This window comes from Dipteris shenzhenensis, chromosome 32 (genome assembly GCF_047967505.1).
Source record: "Dipteris shenzhenensis isolate YYH24624 ecotype China chromosome 32, Dip_SZ_1.0, whole genome shotgun sequence".
Lineage (NCBI taxonomy): Eukaryota > Viridiplantae > Streptophyta > Polypodiopsida > Gleicheniales > Dipteridaceae > Dipteris > Dipteris shenzhenensis.
The window spans coordinates 44,191,515-44,201,711 of NC_141627.1; the positions used below are offsets into that span (position 1 = coordinate 44,191,515).

Here is a 10,197-nt window from a genome sequence, read left to right on the forward strand (position 1 = left end):
AATTGGAATCCTATGTTGGACTATTCATGCAATGATGGATACCTCTTTTATCAAAAGAAATTATGCATTCACTCGACCCTTTAGACAAATTGTAATGGAGAAAATGCACCAACCACCATATATGGGACATAGGGGAGTGACTGCCACTTTACAAGTGATAGCAAGAGAATTTCATTGGCCTACTATAAGAAAAGATGTGGCTAAGTTTGTAGATGAATGCATCACTTGCTAGAAGATCAAGAGTTACAAAGGAAAGACCCCAGGATTGTTGATGCCTTTGCCTATTCCTATGCAACCTTGGGAACAAATATCCATGGATTTCATAACAGGTTTTCCTACTACAGCAAATCAAAATGATATGATTTGGATGATAGTAGATCGCTTTAGTAAGCAAGCTTATTTCATCCCATGCAAGAAGATTTTAACAGCTCAGCAAGCTGCACATTTATTCATCAAGCATATCTTTATTCGTCATGGCTTACCAAAGATTATAGTGTCTGATCGAGATTCGAAGTTTTGCAATAATTTTTGGACTGCATTATTTCATAATCTAGGCACTAAGATTTCTCATCAGCTTTTCATCCAGAATCAAATGGACAAACTGAAGTTACAAACAGTACTATTCTAGATATGATAAGAGCTTATGCGGGAAGTCAACCAAAGACTTGGGACAAATATCTTCATCTCTTACAGTTTGCTTATAATAATACTTCTCATTCTGCAACTGGAAGAGCACCCTTTGAGATTATCTATGGGAAGGTTTTACCTATTCCTATCACACAATTGACCCATAGAGTGGAGGCAGCAGATGCATTTACCCATGACTATCAAAATATTCTCAAAAAGGTTCGAGAAGCCATTGAAATAGCTGAAGAGAAGTACACAAAACAAGCAAATAACACATGCTTTTTAAAGAAGGTGATTATGTACTTCTTCGGATTGAGCAAAGAAGATTGAAGAGTGTTAAGAAATGGCCAGTAATCAAGATGTCCCCACGTTTTTATGGTCCATTCAGGGTGATTCAGAAAATCAATGATCTGGCTTATAGGCTTGAATTACTTGATAATTGGAAAATACATAATGCTTTCCATATTAGCCTCTTAAAGCCCTTCAAAAGACCTTTACCTATTCATCCTGTCTATGAAGAGGCCCCATTGATGAAGAAGAAATTCTAGAACCCGAATGCATTATTGATCTCGACCCGAAAAGGAAATGTCTATATTAAATACTTGCTCAAATTTAAGAATCATCCGAAAGATGATGCTCAGTGGATGCCTGAGTGGTTTTTTCGAACTTTTCCAGACCTCATTTGTTCCTATAATCAAAAACGCAACTGAGGTCAGTTGCAATCCAAGAGGGATGTTACGAAAATTATATTTCTGATATATCTTGCTTTGGACATTATTATTTTAGTCAAGTGTGACTATGGCAAAGTACTCCATAGGAGCGCATTGGATGCAGCGGGGGTCCTAGTGGATACTTTGTGTAGTTAGTCGGGGATGCTTGACTATCTTGTGTTCTGTCATGCTAGATGGTCGGTATTGTGGGTGATTCCATGTTAATACTAATGTCACTAGTGTTATTGGTGTAGTGCTTGATTATTGTGCTTTGACTATGGTTATGTTGGGATCGGTTGATTCGGTGATTCGTTCAATTGATTGTTAATAACTAATGTGATTAGCAGCTTGAGTATAGGTGATGGAACTCGTAGCGAGGATTAGAGTTAGTGTGAAGGTACCGATCAAGGTGTCACACAGCGCATTTTATATGGCCATTGGCCAATTTTGTATTTACTTTATTATTGCAAGTTTGGGCAATATACTTTGTAATGGACATAATTCATTTTTGGGCCCTAAGATGGCTATGTAAAGCAAATCCCTCGTTTTGGAAGAGAGGGATAATTTTGGCCCCTTGGTACTTTTTATGAAATATCATAAATACTCTAGATGGGAAACATGAGCCACTCATCTAGGGGGGGAGATTGTACCCAATCTGCTGTTGTTTTCGTGGTGTGATTGTGTTCTTCTTCTCCAATTGATTAAGTGGTGACTTTGTGTGTGAAAGAAATACCTTTTTGGTTTCACTTGTAGGATCAAGAGCTAGCATTTGCCCATTCATCCAATTAGAGAGGTCACACCAGAGGGTGGGGTTCCCTCGTAGCAATGCTACTATGGGCATTTTGACTTCTGTGGAGAGGAAAGCCGCAAACCTTGCAATGTCATGGGATTCATGGGAATGTTCTCGACCAACCAACAATGGATTTTCAAAGCCAGAGAAAGTTACATCATCATCTTAGAATCTGCAAAACTAGGCCCTCATCAAACATCTGTTGTTGCATTAGATTGGTACCCTCTGTAACAGCAGGACTAGGTACTGCCTTTTCTTCTACCCTCTAAGGCAATCGTAGTGCCTTTGACCCCTTGAGAGTGGGTAGATGCTCAAGTCCCCTTGTTAGCCTTGAGCTTTCATTCAAACTTTTCTTGGCACTCATGTACCAAGTTTTGGGCCTCCAATAGGTGTTGTTATTCTATGATTGGATCTGGATAATTTCGCTTGTGAGAAGTTGGAGGGCAAGGCCTTGGGCCTTCACCATTCTATTCACCTTAGGATACAGTGGTGCTTTGGGGCTGCGAGCACTGAAGGGGTTCTTTTGGAGGAAGACGGAGCAGCCAAAGTGGTTGCATCGTCATTTGATCCATCCTGTATGAGTACTTGGTCTACCCCTTCTCCTATCTTGGTGTCTCTAGCAATTGCACACATTTATTGAACTATCTCATGTGGTTGAGATGACAACGAGGACAAGTAGGGTCAAGTCCCGAACCTGGACCTCCACAGCTTCACTCCAATCCCTCCATGAATAGAAAGCGAAAAGAAACGAGTGATCTTTCTATTCTTGAGGGATTTTAGAGCCTATGCCGACAGTTTTTCCGCACAACTGCGGAAATCTGAAAACTATCCCAATTTGTTGCTCTGGAGGGCCTCCAACCTCTACTGCTGAGCTGAAATCTCCAGGCATTTCTAACTGTGTAGCGAAAGAAGGGGAAGCTACAAACTTGCAGAGTAAAGCCATACACTGCAAGTTCGGGTCAATAATATTAAGACCTCCTTCTCCTGTGGGGAGAATGAGGGTCTCCCAAGCCACCCTGGCTACAACATCTGAGGTGCCATCTAAACCACTCCATTTTGGTTAGGTAGCTTGTAATAATTCTTGTTTTTTCCATTCCTTGCCTAAGTCCTTGGCCTAGATTCTAGTTATCACTTTTAAGGGCACAAACGCTACTTGGCCCTTTTGATGCTCAACAAGTTGATGTTAGTACTTTTGGGTGGGGTAGCCAGTGTGGCTGGCCTTCTAAGTGGGCAATCCTTGAACAAATGTTCAACTCCACACCCATCACACAAAGGGGTTGGGGCATTTGAGGATGGCACAACTGGAGTGAGATCCATGTACAAGTAGTCCTTTAGGAAATGAGGTCCTTAACAGTTGAAGCAAGACATGAGAGGATTTGTCGCTCCCTTGTACAGACACTCACTAGCTATGTGCAGCCCTTGACATGTATAGCACTGGATCAGGGATCTGCATGCTAGGGCGTTCATGTCCCTCACCTTTTGAGAGACTGGGTCCATTTGATACTTCGAAACATGTTGGTCGTCTTGTAAGATATAATGGCTTATTATGTTAGATTGACCGTTCCCCTCCTCATAAGAGGCATATTCTAGGAGGCCGTAATCATGTTTGGGGCTCCTTCCAATCGTTGCTCAGTAACTCTTCCACTAGTACTTGGTTTACTAGAGTAATACATGGTGGGGGTGGTTGAGGGCCCAACACTGGTGGCAGTAATGGACATTTCGCACCCTATACTGGCCTGCGTTGTTGAGTATGCTACCTTGCCATCATGAATTGTGCGTGATTGTTGCGAGCGCTTGGGGGTGCAATCAATGCCTACTATCGGCGAGCTTGATACATGCCTTGTGGTATCATTCAAGGATATCTGCACTGAGTGGTACCATGGTTTTCTCATCTAGCACAATGCGCACAATAGAGTGACAACTGCCTTGCCCTTAGGCATGCACACTCATTGGAGGGATGGCTACTATTGCATACCCCGTACCACACATTGTCTCTCCTGGGAAGTAAGTGGGGGTTGCTAGGGGTTTCCTTGGGTGCCCCCAACCCCGGCCTACCATTGTTGTCTTAGTTGACTTAGTAGGTTGGAGTCCAATTCTACCAGATTCAAGCCCTTGAGGCCCTTGTCTTCTTCCTTTGCAGGTTCCACCATGGAAGACTTTGCCATATATGTGACACTTCGGAGGGGGCCAAGGATTTATCCTTTTAGGCCTTCTCCATCATGTTATCACTTAGGCGTATAGCCATCTTGCCGCAGAGCTCGAAGTATGAGGTTCATGGCAAATAGATGGTTGTGAAGCTTTGGATCTGTTAACCCTATGAGGAAGCATGGCAAGTAACCGTGCATCACTCATCCTTTCATGAGGCTCACAACGAGAGTTGAGGTGTTTTATCCTAGAGACTCGTTTTCCTTCTGCTTTACCTCGTAAAGCTAGTTTATCAGGGTCCACATGGGGCCACTTCGGGCAAAACCTACAATGAAGGCTTTACAAAGTGTATCCCAATTGATTTTCTCTTCGGGGTTAAGAGCCCTATACCACTAGCCCGCCTTGCCATCTAGGCTAAGGCCAAAAGCATTTTACCATTTCCAGGTCTTTGAGAGCACCGAAAGTCTCGCATATCTGCTCAAATCGCTCCACATAGGACACCGAATGTCCTTCACCTAAAAAATTTGTCACAAGTTTGGAAATCGCAAGGGTTGACTCTTGGTGGGATTTAGGTCCCTTGCTAGGAATGCTAGGGGTGGAGCAGCCCCCCTTCCTAGCGCTTCCACTAAGATTTACAGGGCCTCATCTGACACGACTGTTTGGATTGTAGGAAGAGGTTGCATCATTGTGGGCCTTGTAGCATACATTGGTGGCCCTTATACCCTGCAGGTTTGGACGTGGTGTAGGGATCCTTAGATTCTTGGACACAGTTATCAAACAATCCTGGCCATCCGAATTTAGAAGTTGAGACTGGGGAACGGGGAGATCTGGTTCCTTGGTTGGGTAGCCCACTTGGCATCGCCATGGTTATTCCTTGCATAGGCCTATAAGGCGAGACTCAATAAGGTGCACTACCCATAGATTGTGGCAAAGTAGGAAAGGTTGGAGGGACTTGGAGAAGGTCTGGGGCCTAAAAGGGAGCCCCTCTTGGAAGGTTGGTGTGTTCCCAAGTCCTAGGTTGTGTGGGACATAGGGCGCTTGAGTGTCGTACTAGTCTTGGAGCCACTAGTTGTCATCATAGAATGGATATTGGTCTAGGTTACCGGTGGATACCAAGGATCCTGAATCTGCAAAAAAGGCTCCTGCATCCATCGATGGAGTAGAGACCAATGATTGCTGTTGATCCTTCCTTTCTCTTGCCTGGTCATTGTCATAGAATAGATATAGATCTAGGTTACCGATATTCATGGTGAGTGTTTCGAATCCACGAAAAAGGATCCTACATTTATTGGTGGAGTAGAGACCAACAGTTGTTGTTCATCCTTCCTTTCTCTTGCTTGGTTTGAAAAAGGGTTTTCCAAGTCAACAGACTCTATGTGTCCCAACCATTTAAACATATTGGTAAAGGTATCTCTTAGGCAGGAGGCCACGGAGGGTGCATGAGAGTGGGCTCTTGTCGAGCTTGTGTGAGGGGCCTCTTGGGCTCTCAAGTTTGAAGGTTCTCCCATTTCCTCGTCCTAGCTCACCGACTCGTCTGAGCTGGATGGTTCACTCTACCTAGGCCCGATCACAAAATAGAAACAACTCGTTGGAGGTTGAAACTTGCTATTCATGTGATTCATAGGACTTCCATTATTATAGGGGTTGTACATTGTTTTAGGCCCTAACTCAACTTGAACTACTAAGCTTTTGCCCAATTTCTTGTTATCTCTTCACAAATTCCAATCTTGCAACTTTCTCTAAAGAAGGGGATGGAGCGAAGGGTGTACTAGTTGTAGGATCATCACTCCCCTTATTGTTGCACGATCAAAGTGACATTATGAAAGACTCAAATGGGTGTTATAGGACCATTTGACCTAAGAAGGTTAGTAAGGCAAGGTTGCATCCTTACACCTTTGCTTTGGTGACTAAGCTTGTAATAGGAGATGTTGAGACGTTACAAAAGAAAGACTAACATTGCCTAATATAAATAATACCAATGCAATATCTAAGTTGGATGAGGGAAGGATGGACTACTTGCTACAAGTGATTGATCTCTTCTCTAGAGCTTTGGGATCAAAAATTTATCTTGTAGATGCGATGCGGCTTCATGGAGAAGACAATCTTGATTAGCCAATGAAATATGGGCTATGCTAGGCTGCTTTGAATGTGGTGATAAGACACTTGGGCTTTCCAATTGGAGTAGATGTGTCAATGAAGGAGAGGCTCTAATGGGGTTATGGATAAGTTCAAAGCAAAATTACTATATGGAGGGGATGGTTCCTCTCATGGAATTCAAGGTTGCTAGTGCTAAGGGACTAATGCCTCCAAAAGACCGAGGGAGTTTCGACATGTTGCATTGCAACAAAGACATCAACATTGCTCACCTCGCAACAAGCGAAAATAGACAAGCATCAATAATTGAATCTCAAAATGATGTAAATCTACAATTATGGAGTGCAAATACAACTAAATGCTCAGAGCTTATGTACACTGAGTATGTGAATGCTTTATGTAAACTCTTTATAAGTAGTTTCAAATATACTTTTAATCTCTCTCTCTCTCTCTCTTAATACATTAAGTGTCCTTTCGTAAGTTGAGCAAGATTCAAGGAGGCTTTAACAAATAGGTTTTACCCCTCCAAAAGACCACAGGGGTTTGGCCATGTTGTAAGACAACAATTGCTCATCCACAACAAAGAAAATAGAATCCCAAAATGATGCAAATCTAGAATTATGGAGTGTTATTACACCCAAATGCTCAAAGCCCATGTAGACTCATTATGTGAATGCTTTATGTAAACTCTTTTATAAGTAGTTTCAAACATCCATTTAATCTCTCTCTCTACACACACACACACACACACACACACACACACACAAAAAAGGAAACGTGTCAAATATCCAATTATTTAAAGATCCAAAAACCAAGAAGCTTGAAGCAACCAGAGTTGGCCTAAACCCCGGTTTAACGACCAGCCGATTTGGAATTGTAGATGCGTTACCATAGCCGTCGAATACGAGATTGAAATGAAATTAGCAACCGGCATCAATGGAGAGAGAGAAGGCCGTCAGCACTGATTCGGAGTAAATCCCAACTTCCCCGTTCGAGAGCTGAAAGAAATGCGGAAACCCTGCTGTTGCATGTTCCCTATGATCGAGAGATCAGAGGACGTGGGAGCGAAGGCGAAGCAGTAGGTGCCTGCTGAATCAATGGGAACGAGGTAATTGCTTGCCGATAGCGAGAGACTGGTACCGCCTGCGAAGTGCAAATCCACGGTAGGCACATCCACTGACGCCATCCCCCCGAAATCGTAACAGGTATCGAACAGGGAAAACCCACCTGCTGAAGGCAAATTGGTTGTACCTGCTCGGAAGGCGTCCCGTAACAATGTATATGCAGGGGCGACAAGACGGGTCACAGAAGTTCCAGAATCCAGTATCACACCTCCCTTGCCGCTAGACTGAAGAGAAAAACTGGACGGAGCGAGGGACAGCCACGCCCCAGCCACACTAATTCCAACGAGAGGCACGTAATAGAAGGTGCTCAGCTTGGGATTTTTCAGCAGGGATGTGAACTTGGCACCCTTGGGCACAGCCCCAGCACCTAAAATGAGAGCACTGGATCCGCCTAAGAATCGGTCGGCTAAGCAGTACGAGAAATCGGACTTGATTTGTGACGGGAAGGACAGTTTTCCCCCTCCAAGGCCAAGAAGCCCGGCAGCTCCCACGAACAAACCTTCGTTGTCGTGACCGCACCCGATGCCCACATTCTTCACCGAGTTTCGACCGAATGAGAACGTCTCCAGGGCAAAATTTCCAACCGTAAACGAGCCATCTCCGTAGGACACCTGGTAGAGACACTGGTTGCGTTGACAAGCACCTATCTGCAACTGGGAACAAAGGGGCGAGCCGCAAGTCACAGTCCGAAAGGAGGACGACGCCGCGGGGTTGAAAAGAGGATCGCTTTGTTTGTAACACTTGGTGCAAGGTGCACACTGAGTCCACGAGAGATCACTGCCCGTGTCCATCACGAAGTAAGCCTGCTTAGGAGGAGTACCCAGCCCAAATCTAGTGAAATACTCTCCACTCCCCTGGCTTACACCGGAGACGATTGGGCTGCTGAAGTCCTCCACAGATATTTGGGTCGCCGTCGATTCACTGGGCTCAAATTCGGTAAGCTTCGCATCCATGACAGCAAGTTGTACACGCTTGCTGATGGCTTCCACCCGGGCCGCATCCCTCTTCAACCGTTCCACCAATTTACTCGCCTTATCAGACGAGCCTGCAGGTTGAAATCTAGGCAGCTCATCCCTGTGAAACACCCTTACAGACCACGTCCCATCCTCCGCAACGAGCTCGCTGCTCAGGTGCTGATCGGTTCTGTCTCTCGGGTCGACGTTGGTGCCGCCAACTACTAGCGTCTGGTAACCTGCTTTGTTGGTGGCTATGGTCTGATGAGGGAGAAGCTGGAACATCAAAAACCAGGCACAGATAACAGCTCCTGAGCTCATTCTGCGGAGCACCGTGAGGACGGTCATTTCCCAGGCACTTGCGTAGTATCTGTGCAGCTACGCAAATTAGCAGTTGATTACTCTCGCTGCCGAAGAACCAAAAAAAAGTATACCAATACATCCGGCCGCACAACATAAAAAACGGTCCCGAGCATCAAGAAAAAGTGATGGTGAAAGCATGAGGATTCTATTCACCTGAAGAACAAACCAGTTTCCGCGACTGAAGTGAAGCGTGGAGTGGGATTGTGAAAGAAGGCAGGGAGAGGAGAGGCACGCTGAGCAGTACTGGCAGCCTGCAGGAACACGCTAGCGGCTACACTGTGGTGTGTATGGGTGTGTGCAGCTCTCAGGCTCTCATGAAAGAGACTAGTTAACAAGTTGATGATGAGACTGGAGTCTGGAGTCTGGACTCTAGAGAGAGACATGGTCACGTTTGCAGTACGATGCATGCAGTACCTACTTGTCGGTGTGTTTATGTTTTTTTGGCGGTGAGATATTCCGTTAGAGGGCCCACCCCCTCGCCTCACCACAATGATTTCAAAATTAAGGCTCACCATTAGCAACAAACGTGAAATAAATTTGCCTTGGCCTCCTGGTTTGGATTGCGTGTTCACCACAAACCCAGGTTTAATGTCCCTGAATTGCAAAATTTTGAAAATGAAGTTTAACTACACTTGCGCACGGAGTCTTTCCATCGTGAAGCAAGTAACGACTAACTCGAAATTGAAGCTAAATCCTACTATCTTATCAATTGTTTAAGGAAAAAAGAGAATGAGTAAAAGAGTGGACATGAGACGCAACACTGGGTCCATTAGGACCCTATCTTCCCTGCAAATGTCAGGGGTGGTGATTTATAATTGATTTTGTGATGTCCATATTTTGGAAGCTAAAAACAAACAAATACATGAATAAGGCAATACAATAATTGATCCTCATTGTTGCAGTTTTTACATGAATAAAGCGGTACAATAATTGATCCTCGTTGTTGCAATTTTTACAATATTGTCACATGGACTACAATCATCTGAATAAAGGTATAGCCATCCTTCAATCTTGCATCCATTTTGGATTTCCTTACTCCCTCGCATCGATAACATGCATTAAACGAGAGGAATGTTGTACGAATTCAAATTGAAAACAAGAAATTTTGAATGGATTAGTAATTGAAAATATTTATATTATAATATATAATATGTAATTATTATAACCACACATAGTGTGGACAGGGAGGCAGAATGCTTCCTTCCCCAAAGAGTTATAATCCGAGGGAACAAGCCCTTTCTTGGGTGTCGAGATAATTGTCGAGAATATAAATACCGAGAATATTAGCGCCAAGAATAAGTCTCGCAAATGGATAAGAAACCGGCATATTACCTAAATGTCAATAATCGTAATCGTAGTCAAACAGCAAGAGATAATAGCTGAAAACTTGC

At 44.0% G+C, this 10,197-nt stretch overlaps 1 pseudogene across 1 annotated transcript; it reads right to left on the reverse strand.

Moving 5' to 3' along the window:
- Positions 1-6,983: 6,983 nt before the first annotated feature.
- Positions 6,984-9,136, reverse strand: LOC147880819 (protein ASPARTIC PROTEASE IN GUARD CELL 1 pseudogene; annotated as a pseudogene). Its single transcript, XR_015540554.1, has 2 exons — positions 8,960-9,136; positions 6,984-8,813 (listed from the first exon to the last, which is right to left on the reverse strand). The product of XR_015540554.1 is annotated as a protein ASPARTIC PROTEASE IN GUARD CELL 1 pseudogene (transcript).
- Positions 9,137-10,197: the final 1,061 nt, after the last annotated feature.